This window comes from Meleagris gallopavo, chromosome 9, assembly GCF_905368555.1.
Source record: "Meleagris gallopavo chromosome 9, MGAL_WU_HG_1.1, whole genome shotgun sequence".
In the NCBI taxonomy this organism is placed as follows: Eukaryota; Metazoa; Chordata; class Aves; order Galliformes; family Phasianidae; genus Meleagris; species Meleagris gallopavo.
This window is the reverse complement of record NC_139412.1, coordinates 380,001-387,852: the sequence shown is the minus strand read 5'-3', so window position 1 is coordinate 387,852 and position 7,852 is coordinate 380,001.

Sequence of the window (7,852 nt, the reverse complement as noted above, 5' to 3'; positions counted from 1 at the left end):
GAGCATTTGCATGTGCATTGCGCATTCCTTCCTGTGCCACGTCCAGAACTTTGCCTCTCACTGATGCTACCAGCTGGAGCTGCAGGGAAAGCATTCTTCAAAAAAATACAATTCCAACAACATGGAGAGTTCCTATCAACACTTCCAACTTAACAATAGTCTGTAACACTGAAGTGCTAGGAAGAATTTCAAACTCAAACAGCACGCTCAGGTTCTCCCAGCCCAGGCAGAGGAGGAAGCAGTGCAGGACAGTGCTGCTGTGGTTTGTGGCAATGTCTCTCCACTGAGGGCTCAGTTTGTTCAACATCATTCAGAGAATCTTTAGATTTCAGACAACATCCTCCTACCCAAAGATAAAGCAAAGTATTTTGAGTCCTTTCCTAAGATTTGGAGAAGTCAGTGGGGACTCAGAGGGATTCATCCCCTACCCCAGAAGGCTGATAGAGCAGCCTTTGGAAATTTCATCACTTTGATCATAGGGGAAGACCACATCAGACATCTCTGCTTTTCCCTCCCTGCAGTTTCCCCATTTATGAGCAGCAGAATGCTTTACAGCCTTTTTCAGTGTAAACCTCACTGCAGATCTGGGCAGAGAGAAGCGGTGATACCACGATTTGTTTCAGTTTTCTAATGGCAGAGACTGGGAGTGAGTCAGCAGCAGGGCTGGCAGCAGCGATCCTCTCCTTCCTCTCTCATACTCCAACTCCGAGCTGTTTCCATGCACTTCTTATTGCAAATCAGTCCAGGTAAGAAAAGATATCCATTTGGATATTTCAGATTACTTCTCCCTCGGTCAGTCCCAGAGACAGCTTGTTCAGTAATCACATAACATTCTTCCAACAGCACCACCGGCTCAGATGTGCCTGGCATCACCCAGCCCTTACCCCATCCCTCTCTGCCCTCCCAGCAGGGGAGCACACAGAGCCCAGCACCCTGCCTCCCCCCACACTGCTGGGGGCAGAGGATGCAGCCGTGCTGCCCAGCAAACTGGGTGCTCTGAGCTCAGCACCAGAGGAGCCGTTCCCTGGCACTCCTGCTTCCCACACCACACTGTATTTCAGAGGTGCCCTATGCTCAGTTTGATACATTTTTAAATTCTCTTTTCCCATTCTCTCAATAGCATGTATCGGGATCGCTTATATCTATGAACCCTTGTTAAAGGGTGAAGTTTAAGATATTTATAAAGGACAATCACCACAGGGATAGCTTTGGTCTGTGGATATTACTGAGGGCTTTGCCTTTCATTTCAGAAAAAGTCAAATTCAGTGAGGATAAGGGTGATAAATGACGAAGGATGTGATTCTATGCTATGGAAATCAACAGGCTCTTGATCTGACTGCAGCAAGGGCAGATCTCCTGGCCGGGGCTGGGCCGGGTGCTGGGGAGACCTGACACAGCAAAACACTTCTCATTTTTAAATATATGAATAATCCCAGTGTAATCTAGGAAATACTCACATACTTCACGTCTTCACTTAAGTGCTTTGCTGGACCAGTACCAGAGCGATTGTTTACGAAGTGCTGTAAAATATGTCATTCCCCAAGAAAATACTTTTTTCTGATAACGTCCTCTGGCTCAGAAGATCCTTTGTAACTACTCAGAAAAGCAGCAAAATCATTCCTCAGAAAGACAGATGTTCCATTAAGCATCTGTCTAGAGACAAGATTTACAGCTGTTCCTTTGTTTTGTTCCATGAACTGGCACCAGGTGATCAGCAGGAGCACAAGCCCACAACCGCTGAGAGCTCAAGTGATATCGCAGCGCAGCGGAGATGCCAGGAGCAGAATTGATCTTTTTTTTACCATTACTCTCTAGTGAAGTCAGGCTGACAGCACACGGTTCACCTGTTCTCTTCCAATTCCTCCCTCTTACCCGAGGCGAGCTGTAGGCATAACCCAGCAGCCAGCTCCCTACAGCACTGCTGCTCTGTGCCCGGCTGCCAGGTGGGCGCCCGCTGCGTGCTGCAGTGCAGGACACCTCGCCAGTGGGCCAGGGATGCTGAAGTAACGAAGCCCTTGCCGACCACAGCAGCCTGCACAGGAAAACTAAAAATTGTTCTTAATTTAAAATGATGCATTCAAAGGGCGCCTACGGCACAAACTGCATCTCTCTCCAGAGTTTGGGACCGGGTGATCTTTAGCTCCCTTCCTGTGATATGGCAGTTCTGTGGTTCTCTGCCTGGTGCAGACGCTGCTGCGTTCACCAAAGGCTGTTTGGGCTGAGAGCTTCAAAATTCTGTACTTGAACTTGTTTCCGTTTTCAGTCGGTTGTGACTGGAAGCAGAGGATTTAGCAGTAATGAGAGTCAAGTAATCTTGGGGGAAAAAAATGTGCAGTCAGGTGAAAGACCTTCCATGTGCCTCTGCACGCTGTTGCTGAGGGAACCGCAGAGCACACGGAGGGGATGCGGGGAGCTGTGGTGGCAGCGGGGCCACTGGCTGACAGCATTGAGGAGCAGCCTGCAGGGCTCTGTGCCACCGCCCACAGCTTCCTCCTGAATTCTGTGTGCCTCTGCTACCCTCAGGTTGCTCAGTGACACACAGAAGTCACACGTTTCTTAACATTTTAAATATTTGGCCATCTGTTATCAATTGTGGACTGCCAGCTCTGCCCTGGCTCCTCAGATGGATGAGAGCTCACGTGGGTGCGTTAAGGGACCTTACAGACTGTTGGTGCAGATGGGTGCAGGAAGTGATTTCATCTCCATTCATTTTAATTCTGAAAGGCAACATTGCTTTGCGGCTGTTTTTGCTCAATAGGTTTTCCATCCTTCCAATTTAGGGCCATAGGCTGCTCAACTGCCCCCGCACCCCTCCTTGCCGTCCCACCCTCACTGTGCTTGCACCCAGGAAGGCTCACTCACACCTCGTGGAAAGGCTCTTCTCTGAAGTGAAGGGCTGAGGAGGCACGCAAAGAGAATTTGTTTTGAATGGTTGCAGCCATCTGAAATGTTATTCTTTTCCTTGCCCATTCATCCCCATCACCTCCAAAGAATTGTCAGCATATCTTCCTTCTCTTACAAACTGGAGACAGATTTTCAGAAGAGCCTGTGTGTGCATCACAATGAAAGGGCTGAAGTGCTCGGTCCATTTGATCAAGGGCAATACCTACGGCACTGAGAACTTTGAGAAACTCCATCCCTAATGAAACACATTTGTACCTTCCATTGTGCTTTACACAGTCGTGTTTTTGGCAGAGTTTCAATTTTCTCAGGAGGTAATATACGAAGTTGTGACCTCTAAGTTACCATATGAAATGTGGTCCAGGTCAACAATGCTGACAGAGCAGTTTTCCCAGCCTAGGGTAAGGCTGCTTCCATTGCTGGATATGGATGGAAACCCATGGTGAGATACCAAGGCTGACAGAGACCTGCTGACCCCACTGCAGCCCATCGGGGCAGGGCAGCTGCTTGCAGAAGCCAACATTTGTTTCACCCAGCCTTCAATACATAGCAGACATTATGTTGTTGCAGCTTATTTGCGTACTCTGAGGAAACCAGGGAAGCACCAGATCATCACCCTTTATCCGAAGTTTCGGACATTATCAGTCTTTGCCCCATCTCAACAGGCGCAGTTGTTCCTCGGCATGTCTCAGAGGCCGTTTGATGTTCTTATTCCCAGCACTGCTATTTAGAGACCCTGTAACATACCGAAATACTGGAGAGGAAAAACGTGTCTTAGTTCATCTGAGAGTGTTGCTGAGAGACGTAAATTGTGTCAGTTGCAGTCTGAGCTGCTGTGGGAAGAAAACTGCCCGTTGGAAACTGCAATAAAACCACACGTCTGTATCGTGTTGTTGCAATACAGGTCACAGCAGTGACTAACACTGATGTACTACAATCTTTACCCTTTCCATGGGTGAGAATAATTAAAGGAAAACTCTCAGAGCTAGAATGGGTTAGTGCTCACTAAATGTTCTGCGGGACAAAAGCTGAAACTGTATTGTCAAAGCCACCTGTTTTGGAGCTGATTATTGTTCATCGTATGATGTTCTGGTTACTTTCATAAACTGTCACTGCAAGTTCATTTGATGAAACTTTTTGTGTGCTTGTAAATCACTGGCAGATCTCCCATCTTTCTGAAACATCAAGGAAATGGCAGCTTTGCTAATAAAAAGAAGAAAGAAGGAACATTGTTGCTGTTGTTACTGCAACTCCTATTAAAGAAGAAAAGCCCTCGGTGCTAACATGTATTTGTAATCTGTTGTCTCTCAGCCCTTACCACTCCTACCCCTCCTCCCCTCCTCCTGAGGAATTTGGCTTTTTGGCCATCCAAGCCCTGCTCTGGGAGCAGAAGATAGGAACGCTATCTCCATGCAGTTGAGACCTATCCCCATCTTGGAAAGCTCTTTCCTCCCGCAGCCTTTGCCATCCTGGCATCCACCATTCCCAAGAGCCTTCCTCACTGTCAGCCTTACCCTACAGTCTCCGCATTTCAGGCCCCAGCCTTTGGTTGGCAGTTGCATCCCCTCTCAGATACAACACGCTGCTGCTTTTTGCTTGCTGAACAGAGACCTTCTCCAGGTCCTTTGCGCCTTTTGGTGCCTGCTGTCCCCTCTCCCAGCCCAGCGCCCCGGGCCGTCCCAGCCCCGGTGTGTTGAAGGGAGGGGTGCTGAGCCACAGCAGTGCAGCTCTGCCAGCTCCTGCAGGGCTATGCTTTGTTTATATGGAATAATTCTCTGTTTGGTGTTTTTATTCTGTCTAGATACAGTTGTAACCTTTCAGCAATAAGTTGATGCATGCTTGCGTTCCAACCTGCAGAGTGCCAGCCTGAAATGCTCTCTGCTCTTATTTGTGCCCAACAGGCAACTGTCACTGAGCTCAGAGTCATCAAAAAGCTGCTGGGTGCTTTTCCTTGCAGCAGGTCAGCCCAGGCACACAATGAGGTGTATCAGCACACACTCGACATCTCTTTCAAACCAGTACATTCTGTGGTGCCCCAAAACTCACACTCCTCAGTGTCCATCAGTGCTGCTGCAGAGGCTGCTGGCCATGCTATGGACGCGATGTTGGTTACCTGCATTCAGAAGAGAGTGAATCCTGATGGCAAATCTGCAGCAGAAGTGAAGCCCAATGACCATGTGGTACAAAGCAAAGCTGAAAAGGAAAATGGATTTCCCTCACGTCAGAATCTCTGTCAGCTGCCTGACAAGCTTGTTAGTACCATCTTCTGGGAAGTCAAGAGATTCAGCCAATGATTTTGTGCTTCCCCCCTCTTTAGTAGTGCCCATCATACCAGCCCATCAGGGGCATTTGTTTTCCTGCCCCGTTAGACAAAGTCCAAAACGGTGTTAGCAAAGCAAAATAAAGTAGAAACAACCCAATTAAGCAGTCCATTCCAAATCAATTACTGTCATTCATGCTCTGCCTCACAGCTGATCTCTGCATACCTTCAGTCTGTGCTGTGTGCTGAACATGAGCTCAATTGAATTGCTCTTCCCCTGGTCCTGGGAAAAAAAAAAAAAAAAATTTCCAGCTTTTTCAGCAGTAAGTGTATGCCCAGGGACCACAGTAAAGCAATGCAGCCAATTTTTCCCACTGATTTCCATGGCTACCACAGGAAAAGGCAAATGGCTATACAGTTTTTGGCAGCTGAAAAACAGATAAACAAGCAGGCTGCTTCTCCTTCCCTTCTTTCCTTCCTCCCGTGGTTAGTCCTTCCTTCGCATTCTGATCTCCCCACAGCACTGCAGTAAGACTGTAAGCCCTGCATGGCCGCAACTCCTTCAGGGCACTGCGCTTCCTTTGGGACAGAAAGCCCCATGTGGCTGCCCCATCCCTGCCCCATCCCTGCACAGCGCTCTCTCAGATGCGTTTGTCTCATGGGCACAGATGTGTGACCATCCCCATGGATTCCCTCTGGAGCTGATAAGATTCCCCAGCCCAGACACGTAACTGCCATGAGACTGGAGTCCAGATTTATCTTAATGAGGAAAAGGATCTGAACAAAGAAGGATGAAGCTGATTTAAATATAAGTAAGCCTGTTAGGCCTGGAAACATAAACACATCTTGGAAATAATGAGCCCCGAGGCAAAAAAAGAATGAAATTTGAATTGGCTGTTTCCAGTCTCTGGTGTGACTGGTATGCAAACAAAGGGCAAAGAACAGGAAGGGAACCCTGGGCATGGGGCTGCTGTGTCCATCAGCCTCTGAGCTTCGAGATTTGTGTGCAGTCCCAACCATCCACACTTTCTGGCAGAATTCACCCAATCCTGAAGAATCTGAGACAGAGACAGAGTCTGTAGCTGCCCAGGTTAGAGAGATTCCAAAGCAAACCAAAATGGTCTCTGCTTCCTGCCCATGATTTTGTGCTGCACGCAATGTTTTGATATCATTGCAAACCATCCATGAGAAACCTGGGGCTGGGTGGACTCTCCTGTCAGCAGCGCTGCCATGACAGGATCCAGCAGTGTATTTCAGCTGCACGTCAGCACCGAGCCCACGAGTGCTGGCCAGCATTTGTGCTCAGGCCTGGGCTCTGTAAGCTGCACGAGGCAGCCGTATTGCTGAGGAAATGAAGTCTTGAGGATGAGGAAAGAGAAAAGAATAGAACTTATTTACCTCCTCTGCCATCTGATCTCAGTAGAGATTAAACCACACGGCTTATGCTAAACAGGATTTGAGCAACTTCTTGTTCCATACAAATTCCAGGAAGAGTTTGCATAAACTGTCTGAGCAGTTCCTTGCTCTATGGGATGCACAATTTCTGGAGAGAACCCAAGCAGTCTCAGAGGGCTGTCAGCTTGCTGATGGGAATTCAGAAGAAACCATCCCACATAATGCAACAAGGCCAACTGTCTAATGACTTTAAAATCAGCGATGGTCATAGTTAATAAATTTTAGAGTTAGATCGAACTTTCTTTTTTTTTTTTTACTTATCTATTGCAAAAATTATCCCTCATCACAACCACAGATAGGTGTGTAGACTCCACTAGAGCTTCTCCCTCTTCTATGCACCACAAGTGTGCAACTTAAAGCCCACGGGTCACAGAGAGCTTTTCCTGTGCATTTCAAACCACCCAGTGGACTGGCAAGTTGTGAAGCCTCCCCTAGGACCCTCTCTCACAGATTTCTAACCTGAAATGCTTTTCTTTGGAAAGCTGAGAATCACCTGCCCTGCAACACGTGCTCTATTTCCTGGGCACAGTCAGGTGGCACAGTGTGACAAAGGGAATCTCCACAATAAACAGAGAGGGCAGGTGAGTTGGCAGTGCCCTGCTCTGTACCAGTGCTGCTTTGTAGCTCCCAGCCCCGGCAGTGAGAACTTGCCTTGGAGTCCACACACTGCGCTGTGCGTGCAAAGAGAGGAGCTCTCCGACCCTCCACAGCCAGGCACTGCCCTGCAGCGTGATACTTCCCAATGTATTTTGTATTCCTGGCAAATTGGAACGCTTCTAGGGGAAAAAACAGAAAGGCTGAATAGTTAGTTCATTTCACTCGTTTTGTTTTGGCCTCCCCTGTATTTTTGCATTGAGTGCTGTCAGTAGGCAGCCCCTGCTGTCTGCTGAAATGGTTTGGTGGCTGTCCTTCGCATGGCTGTAGGAATTAGCCAGGCAGCATCTTTCTGTGCTTCTCTCTTATTAAACAGTTTTCATTTATTTTTACATTTACCTTGAAGTTTTTTCTATGGACTCTTGCTGGCCTTTGGGAAGGCAGGTTTCCTGCTCTCCTGCAAACTTTCTCTCCTTATTGATTTTAAAGGTGCCAGACTCGGCTGCTGGAGAGCACAAAGCAAAGTCTTCCCAGAGAGCAGCACTCTCTGGGTTACACAATGTATAGCTTCATAGGTTTAGTTCGGAACTGTGCTGACTTTCAACACATGAGAAATATTCCCCTTGCTTGCCTTAAAGCTAA